We start from the raw sequence: 16,623 nt of genomic DNA, 5'->3' as shown, positions 1-16,623 counted from the left end.
ACTCAATGACTGCTGCTCACATTCCTGCATGCAAGGATCCCAGATTTTGTATTAGGTCTTCTACTAACAAGCATTACTTCAGGTGTTACCTTGTGGTGGCCCTTTCATGCCCACCAGTGCAAAAGAAATGGATTAATTGAAGCAGCCCATTGTTTGTAAGGTATTATACTCAGTATGCCACTGGGATCTACTGGATGCAGGTGGAACACAACTTGTGGAACGCTCATGTGTAAGTTGATAGTTTTGGCCATTTCAAAGCCCATTGTCTTGTTACAGCTGATGGTTGAGGCTGGAAGTTGTAGTTCTTCCATTGCCATAGTCTGGATAATCCTGTGGTAGAAAGAACCTAAACATCTAGTACATGGCTAATATTTGGGAAGTTCCACCTAGGGCGTTGGGAAAGATTATCATGCAATACAGCTACATATCAACGTTAAATAATTGAGCTGATCTAAATCATTAAGCACAATAATTTTGACTCATAACCACAAAAGCCCTGCAGTCATTGGTATGGCACATAAATGTTCCACACATACATTTTAAATAAATTACCAGATTATAAAAAAAATTGGCTATATTTAGTTTTCCACAAATCAAACACTGGGCAAACTTGTACCTGGGTTGTAACCAATGGCAACCAATCATTATTCTGCTTTCATTGTTATACCTGCAGCTAGCTGGAAAAAATATAATCACTGATAAATTGCTAAGGGTTACTGCCCAGGTTCAAATTTGCCCAGTGTTTATAAATGATCCCCGATGTTCATACTGTGAAGTTGCCTGACCATCATTTCACATGGATGCAGTTTTACCAGACTTCCACAGTTCCATTAGCTTGTCTGTGGCGCACAAGGGTAATTACCAACCCTAAGGATCCTTACACATGGGTGTTTCATGATGCATTTCACTGCACAGGAATGCTGGGATTAACGGCCCATTATATTATGTGTAAATTGCTGAAGCACCAAATGCAAGTGAGACACAACTTGAAGCATCTCACCTATGCTTCGCTGTAGCCTGTGTGGTAAAATGCATCCTGAAACCCCCATGTGTAAGGGCCCTAAATTGATAAGGGCTGATTCTTAAAATGACAGTTTCTATATGGGATTATCCAGTGGCACATACTGCTAGAAAAGCATGTAATTACTCCTGCATTATTTTGTTAATCTGCAAAATCAGCAGAGCTTTTGCCGGAACAGGAATTTATTGCTAAATGAACCCAAACACTCAAATTGTAATAATGTTTATATTCTCCCTTGGATGGAGGCCACCTTGGCAGTTGTGCGCATAAGTATGTAATATGTCATTGGTTCTTCGCTTACTAAGCCGCCAGCACTAGAAGACATGTCCGCTCTTAGTAAATAAACGCTAAAGTAATGTTAGTAAGTTAAGTTAGGTAAAAATGATCTCACGCATAATCAGATGGGCCATTTGGTTTCATTTTACTTCATGGTTAATTTATCGTGGATTCAGTGCTGTTTGTTTCAGTCAGCAGCACTTGTTGCCTTTCAGCATGTTGCTAAATAGTATATCTTCACAGAAACTATAAATGTATTTATGGGGATTTTTGAGGCTAAGAGCTAGACTGCATGGGAGATTTTGATCAGATTTTGTGGGATCAGTTTAATGATGTGTTTTGGTCATGCATCTACATCCAACAGTCAGGGGCAGATTTATTAAAGTACAATTGGTCCAAATCCAACTTTTTAGTACTGAGCGTATTCTGCCTTTGCGCAAATTTTTCGTAGTTTGCGACAAAATTTGTGCAACAAAATCGTATTGTCGCACCGAGTATGAAAGTTTCGGATTCATTCAAGCTTCAGTATCGTGACTTTCCTTGGTTGGAGCTGCAGAGTGCCATTGAGCCCCATGGGAGACTTTCCTTGGGCCAGGTTGGAGCTGCAGAGTGCCATTGAGCCCTATGGGAGACTTTCCTTGGGCCAGGTTGGAGCTGCAGAGTGCCATTGAGTCCTATGGGAGGCTTTCTAAAATCATGCACAGAAGGATCAAAGTCAGAAAGGTTTTCCCGCCATTTACGATCGTTCAGAAATGAAAATTTTGTGACTTTCAGATCGTCAATACGATATTAACGTGACTATTCCGATTTTTTCGTAAGCATTTTCATTATATTTGCGATCATCAGAAATTATCGTATCCAATCCAAATTTCTCCCGTTTCGGGATTCAAACTCGAACTTTGATGAATGTGCCCCTCAGTGTATTTCAATTAGAAGAAAAAGTCAAATAAACATGCAGCAAGCAGGGTTCCCTTCCGACTACAGCTTGTAGCATGTGTTCTGTCAAAATGACACTATCCTACAAAATCTCTAATGGAGTTTGGCTTGAAAGCTACCATCCAGTGCACTTAAAGGGGAAATATACACCTGTGTTTAACGAGTACAAAATTGTTATACCTATTATAAATATCTTTAAAGGAGACATAACATTTAAAACACTTCACGTTAGCTCCATTTCAAATGCGTTCTTCACCGACCTAGGCAGGCATATGTGTAGTTTGGCAAACTTAATTTATTTATTATATGATATTAGAACTTCTTTCATAAAGTTTTGCAAAAAAAATAAGTTATTGTGTGTTATAACAAAATGTACCTGAACTCCATTTATTTTTTTAAATTTTACTGGCCCTTTAAATAGCTGATTTCCAATAGCAAAGTGGTTTCATGTCTCATGGCTGCATGGAACAATAAAAATACCTTAACCACAAAACTGCTATTTAATGAGTAATCTTTCTGACAGACACATCTGGCACCAGCTAGCACCCTCTTGTGGTAATGATGTATCGCTTCCTTTTTGTTTCTAACTTACAGCATATTTATCATGAGGAGAGGACAGATACCACCTTTAGGTAGATGGCATATGGGGTGCTATGTTTCCCCATGTGCATGTTTATCATGAGTACAGTTACCTCCTTTAGGTTGATGGCACACGGAATTCTATGATGTCCTATGGGCGACAAAAAACCCACAAAGCAAGCATTTTGTTGGTATGATTGGGATTCTCCGCAGACAGTTGAATTGTGTAATTGTACATAATTGCAACTGACATTTTCGAGCATTTATGCAGTTCATAAGTATTTTCCCATGGCAATTCCCATGCACACCACAAAAAGGGGTTCTTTGGATGCTTTTTGCTTGTGGATATTGTGTTTTCCCGCAGGCGAGAAAGAGCTCTGTGTTCATCATATTAAAAAGAAGAAAATATGACCAAAACATATATCACACCTTTCTTCTAAGTTTTTAGTTTACTGCTTTTGGGATGCTGTTTAACTAATTCTTTAAGTCATGCAAGTTTGACTCCATAGTAATGAGGACTCAGTCACAGACCAATTCTACCCTTACTGGGGCTTGTAAGTGCACCACCAGAATTTAGATCAGGCTGTGTGTATGTATAGAACCACCAGGAAGGGCGTAAGTAACTACAGACCATAATATATTATAATAATAATATAAAATATGCCACATTTCTACATTTTTTTTTGCCCAATATTTTTACAGAAACAATAATGGACAGAAATGCATAAAAAAATATATTATCACAGACAATTTTGGCCCAAAATGTTGCCAAGTGGTGCTTTTTCTTAAGGAGGAAGACACATGGAGCTACTTAGTAGCAGCTACTTGTCATGGCTTCTAAACACCAGAAAATACCCTGCCATAGACAATACTGAGAACTGCCTCTGCACGAGACAGTTATCAGTAAATGATCAGCATTATCTCTGTGTGTCTTCACCCTAAAGCAGTTCACATTGATTTTCTATTTTTAGCAGCTTCTGAGATTTTTACAATTTTTCTAAAAAAAATATCATCAAATATTCATTTTTAAAAGCTAATGTTAGACTTTTGGTTCAACTGAGAGTTAGCAGCCACAGTGTTAACTGAATGCACTGTTAAGGTAGCCATACACATTAAGGTGAGCAATATTGGGCTAATTCAATCATTTAGCATTAGGGCCAAAGTATAAAATTACAACGGTGGGTATAGGAGCCATTGGAGTGAGAACCGTATCAGTGAGCCAATGCAGTCCCCGATCACATGGGAAAATCAAATCTTCAGGCCAATTTTCAGGCAGATACTGGTCGGGGAAGCCACTTGGGGGTCCCCATACACAGGCGGATGGCTGCCGAATTGGTCTGAAGGACACAAATCAGCTGATTAAAACAGCTCGTGTATGGCCAACTTTAGAATTGCTGACACTTGTCCTTCAGACATTTTGACAAACTGTCAAAAATGCAAATATTTAAAAAAAACTTCCATAAATAGAAAATTAATGTAAAATTGTGAAAGTGCTCTGAGGGCCACTCTGAGTGAAGTTTATTTTCAGGGGTTGCTGTAACTAGAAATCAGCTGTGCTATATACAGTGCTGCTTGAAACTTAACCCTTTAAAAATGTCTATATTTTAATATGAATGTGACATAAAGCATCATCTGATTTTCAAGTAGATGAAGAAAACCTTGTAAAATAAATGACCCACTTGTGCAGCAATAACTGCAACTAAAAGTTTGCGGTAACTGTTGATCAGTCCTGCACATCATCTTAGTCCATTCCTCCATACAGAACAGCTTCAGCTTTTGGATGTTGGTAGGTTTCCTCACATGAACCACTCGCTTTAGGTCTTTCCACAACATTTCAATTGGATTATGGTCAGGACTTGGCCATTCCAGAACATTCACTTTATTCTTCATTAACCATTCTTTGTTAGAACAACTTGTGTATTTAGATTCTATCAATGATGGAAAGCTGTCCAGGCCCAGATTTAGCAAACAGGCCCAAGCCAGAACACTTTTACCACCATATTTCACAGATGGGATAAGGTTCTCCAGCCACAAACCATCCTTCCAGTATCCTTCTGGCCGATCCACATGATTTTTAGCAAACTGACAGCAGTGGTTTTGGGAGAGGGCATTTGCTTTCTCCTTGCTACCCTGCCATACACACCATTGCTGTTCTGCTGATGGTGGACCCATGAACATCAACATTTGCCAATGTCAGACAGACCTTTAGTTGCTTAGAAATTACCCTGGTTTCCTTTGTAACCTCTCAAATTATTAGACTATTAGGTTGCAGTTGAAGTTTCCCTCCAATCCTACTAACCTCCGACCTATCTCTCTGCTCCCATTCATCTCCAAACTGCTCGAGCGCCTAGTCTACAACCGACTGACGCTATTCCTCTCTGACAATAACCTCCTGGATCCCCTACAATCTGGTTTTAGACAACAACACTCCACCGAAACTGCTCTAACCCGACTAACAAATGACCTCCTTTCGGCTAAAGCCAAAAAACACTACTCGCTACTGATACTTCTCGATCTCTCTGCTGCTTTTGACACTGTGGATCACCCTCTTCTCCTCCAGACTCTCCGCTCTCTTGGCCTTCGTGACACTGCCTTATCCTGGTTTTCATCTTATCTCTCAGATCGTTCCTTCAGTGTCTCTTACAATGGGGAATCATCTTCTCCCCTGCCTCTTTCTGTCGGGGTTCCTCAAGGCTCTGTCCAGGGTCCCTTGCTATTTTCTTTCTATACCTCCTCACTTGGCAAATTAATCAATTCTTTAGGCTTTCAGTACCACCTCTATGCTGACGATACTCAGATCTATCTTTCCTTTCCTGATCTCAACCCAGAGCTTCTAACTCATGTCTCTTCCTGCCTGTCCGCTATCTCCACTTGGATGTCCCAACGTTACCTTAAATTAAACCTCTCTAAGACTGAATTGGTTCTCTTTCCCCCATCCAACGCCCACATTGTTCCCGAGGTATCTATAAAGGTTAACAATTCCACCATCATCCCATCTTCCCAGGCCCGGTGCCTTGGGGTTATCCTTAATTCTGCCCTGTCCTTCACTCCTCATATCCTGTCACTTATCAAATCATGTCACTTTCACCTAAGAAATATTTCCAAAATACGACCATTTTTCACCCAAGATGCTGCCAAAATTCTTATTCACTCTCTTATAATATCTCGCCTGGACTACTGTAACTCCCTGTTAATTGGCCTTCCCCTCCAAAGACTGTCCCCACTCCAGTCCATAATGAATACTGCTGCCAGGCTCATACACCTCTCCAACCGCTCCTCCTCTGCCGTGCCACTCTGCCAATCCCTGCACTGGCTTCCCCTACCATCCAGGATAAAAGTCAAACTAATGACTCTCACATTCAAAGCAGTTCATAACTTTGCCCCACCCTACATTTCTGAACTCATCTCTAGGTACCATCCAACCCACTTGTTACGCTCCTCTACTGACCTGCTCCTCAACTCCTCTCTCATTCCCTCCTCACACACTCGCATTCAAGACTTTGCAAGGGCTGCCCCCCTTCTCTGGAATTCGCTCCCACAATTTATCAGACTTTCTCCCAATCTCTCTGCCTTCAAGAGATCTCTAAAAACGCATTTATTTAGAGAAGCTTACCCTAATCTAGTTTAGCAATACCCTGTGCCACACCTCTCACAACTGGTCATGCCCATTCCCGCACTTTGTGTCTCAACCCTTTCTCCTTGTAGATTGTAAGCTCTTTTGGGTAGGACCCTCTTCACCTCTTGTATCGGTTATTGATTGCTTTATATGTTACTCTGTATGTCCAATGTATAAAACCCACTTATTGTACAGCGCTGCGGAATATGTTGGCGCTTTATAAATAAATAATAAAGTTATCTATGATGGTCGACTGCTTCAGGGTAGGGAAACAACAGTCTTGAATGTCCTCCATTTGAACACATCCGACTGTTGATTGGTGGAGTCCAAACTCTTTAGAGATAGTCTTTTTAAGCTTTATGGGCATCAACAACTCTCTCTCAGCTGCTTTCTTGATTTGATACCTGCTTAATAGTATGCACCTTCTGCAGGTGCCCAGCTGATTTCCACTCTTGTTAAGGCACCTTTTGCAAAGCCACATACAATTTTACTGGACTAACCTAGCTCTGCCTAGCCTCGTTTCCAAACTTGCATTAAATTTGCTCTGAGCCAGCATGGGTGCTATCTCTTCCTTTGCCCTCCTGTGGCTGCTGTTTTAGGCTCAGGGTCAAAACATATTCATGATAATTTCATACAATAAAACATGTAACTGAATAAAATGCTTTTAATAAAGAATGAAAGAACCTCTATAAACGGTTACAAGATTCTACATTCAGTCTTGGAACTTGTTGTCACGCTATTAGTGTTTACTCAAAATGATTTAAAAAAAGATAAACTATTATTATTATACTAACCCCCTGCAAAGTAACTAAGAACCAAGATGATTTATTTTATGTTCAAGTAGGGATTTGTTTAAAGGAATACTGTCATGGCAAAACATGTTTTTTTTTTCAAAATGCATCAGTTAACAGAATTTCTCCAGCAGAATCCTGCAATTCTAGTCTAGTTATAGTCTAGTTGTCGGGGGCGACTTATCTCTCCGCAATGCCATCCCACTGACTAGAATGTAAATCGCCGGTGGGATGGCATACACGGCATCGCGATTTGCTGAAGTTGCAGAAGTTTCCTCTTAAGGCAACTTTGGTGACTTCGGAGAATCGCGCCGCTGTGTATGCCATCCCACCAGCGATTTACATTCTAGCCAGTGGGATGGCATTGCGGGGAGATTTGTTGTGGCGCGACTAATCTCCCTGTGTGTCACGGTCCTTAAGGATCACCATACCATTATGTTTTTCTGCAAAGCTATTATTAGTTAAAATTGCTGACCATGGTCCATATAACATTCCTGCAGGGGCAACTAACAGCTTATCACATAAGTTGCATGTATCCCCATGGAGTGCATGTAAGAGGCTGTTGAGGAGAGATCAGAAGCCTAAGTAGAGGGGCAGCATGGGGCAGTACAGGGAACATGGGCTTGGTTTCCTAACTTGGAAGTTCTCAATATTTTCTTTATTTAGACCTAAATTTTTTTAGGACCATCCAGGCAGTATGAGTGTCTATTTTTGTCTTTCATAATGACCCATACTGTAGTTTTGTTAAACTGATGCTAAATAATCTCAATCAGAAAAATCAGTTTAGCTATACAGTATATAGTATAGCACCTATAGCCTTTCCATAAAATATTTGAATTTTCATTTATCTAGGGGAAAATTAAATACCACCACGATGCTTCATAATGATGATAGCATTAAAGGGGTAGTTTAACTGTAAATAACATTTTAGTATGAAGTACAAAGCAATACTCTGAGACTATTTGCAACTGGTCTTAATTTTTCTGGGGTTTTTGAATATTTACCATTTTGTTGTAGCTGTCAAATTTAGAGTTTCAGAATATATCTGCTGGACCCTATTGCTAGGGTCCAGTTTACTATAGCATCTGGGCAGTAGTTTAAATGAGAAACTGGAATATACAAGGTGCGAATAGAAATATATATCATAAAAAGTAATAGCAACAATAACATAATGGCATTACTGAGCAATGCATTATAAAACAATGACATTATGGCTGCTGGGGTCAGTAAACCCCAATTGAAAGTTGCAAAGAGGCAAAACAGCAAAGCTAATAATTTAAAAACTTTTAAAATAAAGAAGACAAGTTACTAAAAGCAGGACATTCTATAACATTTTAAAAGTTAATGTAAAGGGGAACTATCTCTTATCCATTCAACTGTCATATTATCCATTCTTCTTTCTGCGGCGCCTGAGGAGGTTCGGCATGGACTCCAGAATACTCACAAACTTCTATCGATGCACCATTGACAGTATTCTGTCCGGCTGTATCACAACCTGGTATGGCAGCTGTAATGCTTTGGACCGCTCTGCAGAGGGTGGTGAGATCAGCAAAGCGCATCACCAGGACTGAACTGCCGGCCATGCAGGACCTGTACAGACAGCGCTGTAGGAAGAAGTTGCAGCGGATCCTCTCTGACCCCGGCCATCCAAGCCACAGTCTTTTCATGCTCCTACCATCAGGCAGGTGGTACAGGAGCATCCAGACCCGCACCAGCAGATACAGAGACAGTTTCTACCCACAAGCCATCAGGCTTCTGAACTGCTGACATTCTGCACACACCAGCACACACTCCCCATAACTACAGGACTCTTCGCAGTGTCATTTTAAGCAAAGCCACTTTAAATCCTCACTGCACAATTTCAAATATTTCATTGCATTTTTTTATTGTAAATACTTGTACCTTTATTGCACACTTTTATTATATTTAATATTTGTATTAGTATTTGTATTTAATATTTTTTTTTTGTCTATGTAAAGTTGGGAGGAACACGGGTCAAAAAAATTTCATTACAGTAATGATGCTTCATTGTTATTTGTATATGACAATAAAACTTGAAACTGAAACTCAAATACACCATCAGATGACCCTAATTGTGCAGACCCTAGTCCCTGAGTTGCTCAGACTGATAGGGATCACAAGAGGGATATAAAAAGGCTTCTATCTGAGTGTGTCAGCTGCCAGTGGCTGAGGTCCCAGAATAGAGAGAGGACTCCATACAGTTCAGAAGCTTCCAGTTACACATACAAACAATTCCATGTCACGTGTTCCACATACTGGAAATAACCCATAGATAAAATTTACCGTAACCCTAACTAGTTTTAAAACAAGCAATCCTGGTAGAGAATTATGCATTATGTAGAATGCATGTAGAGTATCTACATACAGAATTATGTAGAGTATCTTAATATTATCTTTATATTATTTCATTTGGTAAAATTGACCACTACTTAAAAGGAATTAATATTTCATTAATTTGGCTTAATAGGAACAGGCTTAACAATAATTAAGGTGCTGCACTGTGTGCAGCTCTTGGGTCCCCTGCAATAACTAATACAGGGCACAGATTACCCCTTTGGCTGTCTCCATCTGATCTGAACAGAGTATACATTAAACTTTATGGAGTTGCTGTGCAGTGAACACAATGCACAAGGCATTTAACAGGACATTATACTCATTTATTAGTAGGGTTTATTTGTAGATCTTTATTTTTCCTTAAATATTAAGTAAAATACAAAGGCATATATGATTTTTGCTTTGGAGGCTTTCTCTATTTGCATATTTGTGTTAATGTTTTTGAGAGCTGCTATATTGCTGATCTTCAAAGCAACCTAATAAATCTCATTGGTAGATTGGCAGTAATGCAGAGGCTTCCTCATGCCAAATTATCATGAAGATGTTAAATGTGTTCAGAGAGAATCAGCGCAATGAGGACACTCTCACTGGGTTCAATTGCTGATTTTGTGAATGTCCCCTCAGCCCAGCCTGTTGACTATTCATTGCTTCCTTCCTTGTTGGAACATTATACAGTAGTTGATCCTAACTAGAACTTACTAGAACTAGTTTTCTCTGAGAGAAAGAAAGAGAGACAGAAATAGGGAATACTTTTTGGTTTAGTCAGTTGGTCCCACAAAATGCTGACATTATACAGTTCACTAATATTGAGCTCTTTCAATTGCTCTTTAAATTCTACTAAAATAGTTATAGTTTGTACATTGTTAAAGATTACACAATCTGCGAACCCTAGGCGAACACTCTCACTAGAAGAGGTGCTCAATGGGAACTTACTACAGCCCAACCTATATGTACAGAAAATAGACTGAATAATACAGTCAGTTATGTACCCCTTATTTTAAAATATAGGGATATTATAAGTCACTGAAGAGTTTCATGACCATTGTGGCCTTGTTCTTTTATACAGGTCATGAAACTGTGAGGTGACTTTTAATATCCTCATATTTTACATCAGGGGATAGATTATATATTATAATACACATTTTTTAGTGACTTGTGTGACTAAGATTACTATAGCTAATGATATCACTAAGCATTGTTCATAAGGATATATTTTACAGCATATTGATGGCTCTTGATTGATTGCTACCATAGTCTATGTTATAAAACCCACAAAAAGAATAATACTGGTTCTATAGCAGAAGATGCTTGGGGCAGTTTCCAGTCTCAGAGCAAGTTTACTGACCTAAACCCATTCTGATGGGTTCCTAGACTTTACTTCAACTCACACACACATTTACTAACCCACGAATGGGCCAAATGCGTCCGATTGCGTTTTTTTCGTAATGATCGGTAATTTTGCGATTTTTTTCGGCGTCTTTATGATTTTTGCGTAAAAACGCGAGTTTTTCGGCGTCTTTACGATTTTTGCGTAAAAACGCGAGTTTTTCGTAGCCATTACGAAAGTTGCGCAAAGTCGCGATTTTTTCGTAGCGTTAAAACTTGCGCGAAATGTTGCGCCTTTTAAGTTTTAACGCTACGAAAAAGGCGCGACTTTGCGCGCAAGTGTTAACGCTACGAAAAAATCGTGACTTTGCGCAACTTTCGTAAAGACGCCGAAAAACTCGCGTTTTTACGCAGAAATCGTAAAGACGCCGAAAAAATCGCAAAAAATACGAAAAAGTCGCAAAATGTTCGTTTCCAATCGGAATTTTTCCAATTCGGATTCGAAATCGTGTCTTAGTAAATCAGCCCCCTAGGGTGAGATTACTGGAGTTAATAGTTTGGCTGCAGGTTGGGTTTGCTCTAGCAGCAAATCAGTGCAGGGAGTACCATGGTTAACTAATGATTAAATGTGCTTGTTGGTAAGTACATGATCACTCATGTAACAAAGTACTCATTCTTTTTTGGGCTCTTATTTCTGTATAATAAAAGGAAACCATACACTGTAAAGTAATAAAGTGATCATCAACAACAAGCCTGTGTTCTGTGAAGGAAATGATACGGCAGCAGAACTCTGAAGCTTTTGTTCACATTTTTTTTTTTTTTATTTAATGTGCCAGTTATTGTAATGGGTTAAATATTAAAAAGGGTAATGTAATAATTTTAAGGATTGCAGAACAACCATAAAGCCTTCTCACTTTTCCTTTCTTAGTTTATTCAGTGCTTCCATTTATTTACTGTTCTTATTATCTTCTTCCCATGTTCATTATGTATTTGCCTCTGTTACTCATTTCTCTGCTGGGCAGTTTCAGCTGCCTGTTTGGAAACCCCTAACACATATACAGCTTATTAAGGAAGTATGGCCTGAATTTAACTAGGGTTTATATCAGATTGTTTTAAAGAAGTAGGAAGGTTAACTTATTGTGTACCATGCTTTCATCCAATATCTGGTATATAAGCAAATATAACCAAGCAGAGTCCAACACATGATGGAATGAAAGCCTGCAGGAGATTTTATGGTGAAGATATCACATTAAATAACAGCTTGGTGTCTGGGATGGAAATGTAGATTCATTTTGAAAGGCGTTTTTTAAATACATCACCCTCCCCCATATGTAATAAAAGGTGCTAAGTTTGCCCAGTAACTAGTAATGAGCGAATCTGGCCCAGTAAAATAATACTCAAATACTTAATACTCATACACCATGGGGCAGATTTACTAATCCACGAATTCGAATCCCGAATGGAAAAAATTCGGATTGGAAACAAAAATTTCTGAAGATCGCAAATATCCCGAAAATGCTTACGAAAAAATCGTATTAGTCACGATAATATCATATTGGCGATCCGAAAGCCACAAAAGTTTCGTAACGAACCATTGTAAACAGCGGCAGAGCCTTTCCGAATTTTTGCGCGCGGGCGATTGGAAAATTGTGCGGCCGCGCGAAAAAACGGCGAGAATACCCTCGGAGCGTTCGCATGCGTCAAATCAGGTAATTGAACAAAAAATAACCTTTCAAGGAAATTTGGTTCGATTACAAAATTTTAATAATATACCCACAGAAATTTACATTGCAGGCAATAGCACAAACGCATGTGGCTGCGCATATGTAAATGAGCGAATGGACGCGCATGTGCGAACAAGTGTGCTTATGCATGCTCGTGCATATTGTCTACAAGGTCCCCGCCTAGGGGTAGATGACAGAACAGGCACGTGCCTAGCGTTCCCCCACCGTTGCACCCTAGGCAAGTGCCTCTTCTGTCTTCTCTGAGTTCCAGATGTCTGTTTTGAAGCACAGGGACCTGCAGTCATTCTGTAGGGTAGGGTACAATTGTCCAAAAATCAGTCCACTTTGTACAGGTATGGGACCTGTTATCCAGAATGCTCGGAACCTGGGGTTTTCCGGATAAGGGATCTTTCCATAATTTGGATCTCCATAACTTAAATCCAGCAAAAAATTATTATTATAATAGGATTGTTGTACCTTCAATAAGGATTAATTATATCTTAGTTGAGATCAAGTACAAGGTACTGTTTCATTATTATAGAAAAAAAGGAAATCATTTTTAAAAATTAGAATTATTTGCTTGTAATGGATAAGGGATCTATTTTTTTCACTTTTCACCCTGCCATGCACGTAGTAAATGAGCCCTAAGATCTAAAATTTGAAGAGCAGTTTTTTTCCTATAAGTAGTTAACAATTTAGAAATGGGGGGATTCAAAATGTGTCTGGTTATTGAGGGCTGGCTAAGCGCGACTAGGCATCTGCAAAGATATTATTTCAAGTAGTTCAGAGACTTTATTTCGCAGGGGAGAACTTGTAGAATCGTATTTCAGCCACCTCAGAAGGTTTGGCTTCATTTTATCCTTGGAAGCATCCAACATAGTAATTACTTTTACAGGAGAATAGATAAAAGCATCATGCCTGAATCTCCTGGCGTGGGACAAAGTCATATGTCCAGAAAGAGAAGATGCATGATATGAACTTGCTGCCCAACGACGAGGAATGGTCCACGTCCAGTCAAGCATGTGATAAATGACTGGAGGGAGATTATTCCAGTTGCAATGGATTAGGTTCTCTATATCACTGCACTTCAGGGAACAGGAAAGTGTATTCTATGACCTAATCTTAGCTGCGTTCCAAAAACTTATTTCACTGAACTTGCAGATGCCAAATTCTTCTGCTTTTTATTTTTTTCTTTTATTTTCCCTCTTTAAGGACACAGTTAAATTAGGAAACATATTAAAGAAGAAAAGTCCTATTTTAATTATAATGGCTTAGCTTGTTCTTTAGTTTAATAAACTTTTATAATATCTAATAAATACATGTGATCCCTATATCCGTCAATGGAATATAATAAAGAATAGGAATTTACTAGATAATGTTACCTAGTCACACATTTTATTTCAAATGTCGAGGAAATGTGAATTTCAAGTATGTAATTTCTTTATTACAGAGTTAATACTGCAATACTGGATTAAGCTATCCAGCTTCCTGTCATTTAGAGTAGTATAAAACATGTATTTTCTGGACCAGGGGCTTCTCCTGTTATCAGTTTCAGTGCCGTGCTGCTGTCCAGTGCTGCAGACCACCGACTGGGCCCTATTTCACTGATTCTCCTCAGCTCAGCAGCTTTAGACAAGGCCATTGGTAGGCTGAAAGCTTTTTAAACAAGGAGGGGATCCTGAGGCCTGCCCCATTAATGCTGCAGTTCTAGGCACAGACCCTTTGGGCCTATAAGCCTAGTTTTTCAGCACCCAAAATGTGCTGAAAAAGTCACCCTCGGCTTATACTCAAGTCAGGTGCCATGGGTCCCTCCAGACTAGCACCCTCTGTCCTTTGTGTGCAAATTAGGCCACCTGCAACCAGACCCTATGTAATTTACTGGTTTTTATTTTGATTATTGAAACTTAGCAGTAGCTGCTGCATTTCCCACCCTAGGCTTATACTCGAGTTAATAAGTTTTTCCAGTTTTGTTAGGTAAAATTAGGTACCTCGGCTTATATTCGGATCGGCTTATACTCGAGTATATACGGTAAATAGGGCCCTGCCTGTTAACTCTAACATCAATGTAGGATTTCATAAATAATGCTAATATCCTAAACCAAATAATCTGAAATAAGTTCATGCTTCCCTTGGCCCAATTCCCACACATAACTACCCTCTCTGGCTCTAGCTCTCCAGTTTGATATTCCAGCAGCTATCTGGTGTCTTATTTACCCTTGCAACCAGGAATTAGTTTGACTGAGAAACTGGAATATGAATAGGAGAGGAACTGAATAAGAAGGTAAGTAATACAAAGTAGCAATAATGAAATGAGACACCAGGTGGTTTAAGGGCATCCATCTGACTCTACTTTGAAGGCTGTTTAAAAGACATATGTTGAAACTTCATATTATATTCCCATTTTACAGCCATAGTGACAGCTATTAGTGTTTCAACATGGATAGTGGTAATTTATCTAAATCATAGTGTAATTGCAAAACAGAAGGCAAAAACTATACAATAAATACAGACTACCAAACTGTTGGTACCTTGATGACTTCTTACCCCTGCACATGTGCCCTTTAAATTTTATGTAGGATGAATATAGAACTTTATTTCTGTAAAGGCATGAAAAAATGCAGCATTTCAAGTTGTCTTCAGGCTCTCTCTAAACAGAAATAACACAGTGCTCTTTTGTCATCATTGCAATTTGGCTGATTGTGTTTAGATTAGAAGATATCTGACCTGTTTTTCATTATAGATATCATGGTAATGCTAACCATAAAAACACTAAGGAATTGCTTCACAGTGGCTGGGGATGTTTATGCAAAGCTGGTATTTGTGTAACTCCGCTGGTGAGTGGGATAGAAACTCAAGGAAAGATCACCGCAGCGCTTACACTTCACTACAGGCTTCGCATGGCTGTAAGGCAATTCCACATCACAGATCTGATTTATTCAGAACCCAATTACTGCATCAAAGGCTTTACTGCAGTTGCTAATTAGTAAAATACATTCTTAAGCTGGTTCGGATTTTAGTCTTATTCTGACGTACGTTTAAATGTAATGATTTAAAACTAACATTTAGACCAAAACTGTAGGATAAAGCCCTAAAAATAACAAATCGGAGGATGTTCTGAACATGAAATAGCTAGCAGACACTAACTGTACAAAAGTGGCTTCCTGGAAATGCATCGTAGGTCCCCCAGGGATATCGTCAGATACACAATATATACACAGATTTTATCGTTATCTGACCAAAATTTTCTAACCTGTCCAACTGACTAAACGACTGATTGCCATGGTACAAAAATTATAGGTGAAATAATTCGGAGACCACACGCGGTCCAAGAATCGCACAAAACGATTTTATTGGTGTGTGTATGACCAGCTTTAAATGGTCATGATCCTGATTAGCTTTGGTACTTACATTTATTGAACAGACAAATGCACACCTACAAAACATGACCAAATAGAAATTGCTTTTTTATTTTGGGTAATGAAATATTGTTGGCATATTAAGAGTAAGGAAACACACCGCAAATGATCTCATGTGTGACTACATAGTTTAGATATACATATAGCAGTGTTCATAGCGTAAAAATGAAAGCTACATGCCATGTTTTAAGCACTTTGTTTAAAACCTATTATATAACCATTGTACCTGCCACTGTCAAAAATCTGCCCCTGCTAATAAAAGGGTATGTGCATCTATGTGAATCATCACATTCTATTTGGTAGGCGTAAGGGGCACATGCATGACTGTGCCAGTTTTAAAAGGCGTACTTGCGCTTTTGATGCCTTGTAGGCATGTATTGTAGGCAATATCAGTTTATATGTAGTTCAACTGAAGAATACTTTAATTTTAGATCTCACTTAGGGTTGAATAAAACTCCCTGCCCTAAAAATACATAGCTATTTAGAGAATAAGTTTCATATCCAGGAAGTTCAGATTTTTACCAAAATAATTCCTACTTAATTTCCATTTAATTTAATTTAGTACTGAATCTATAAGTACAAC

The sequence above is a fragment of the Xenopus tropicalis genome, chromosome 2 (genome assembly GCF_000004195.4).
Source record: "Xenopus tropicalis strain Nigerian chromosome 2, UCB_Xtro_10.0, whole genome shotgun sequence".
Lineage (NCBI taxonomy): Eukaryota > Metazoa > Chordata > Amphibia > Anura > Pipidae > Xenopus > Xenopus tropicalis.
This window is presented reverse-complemented; position numbering follows the sequence as displayed.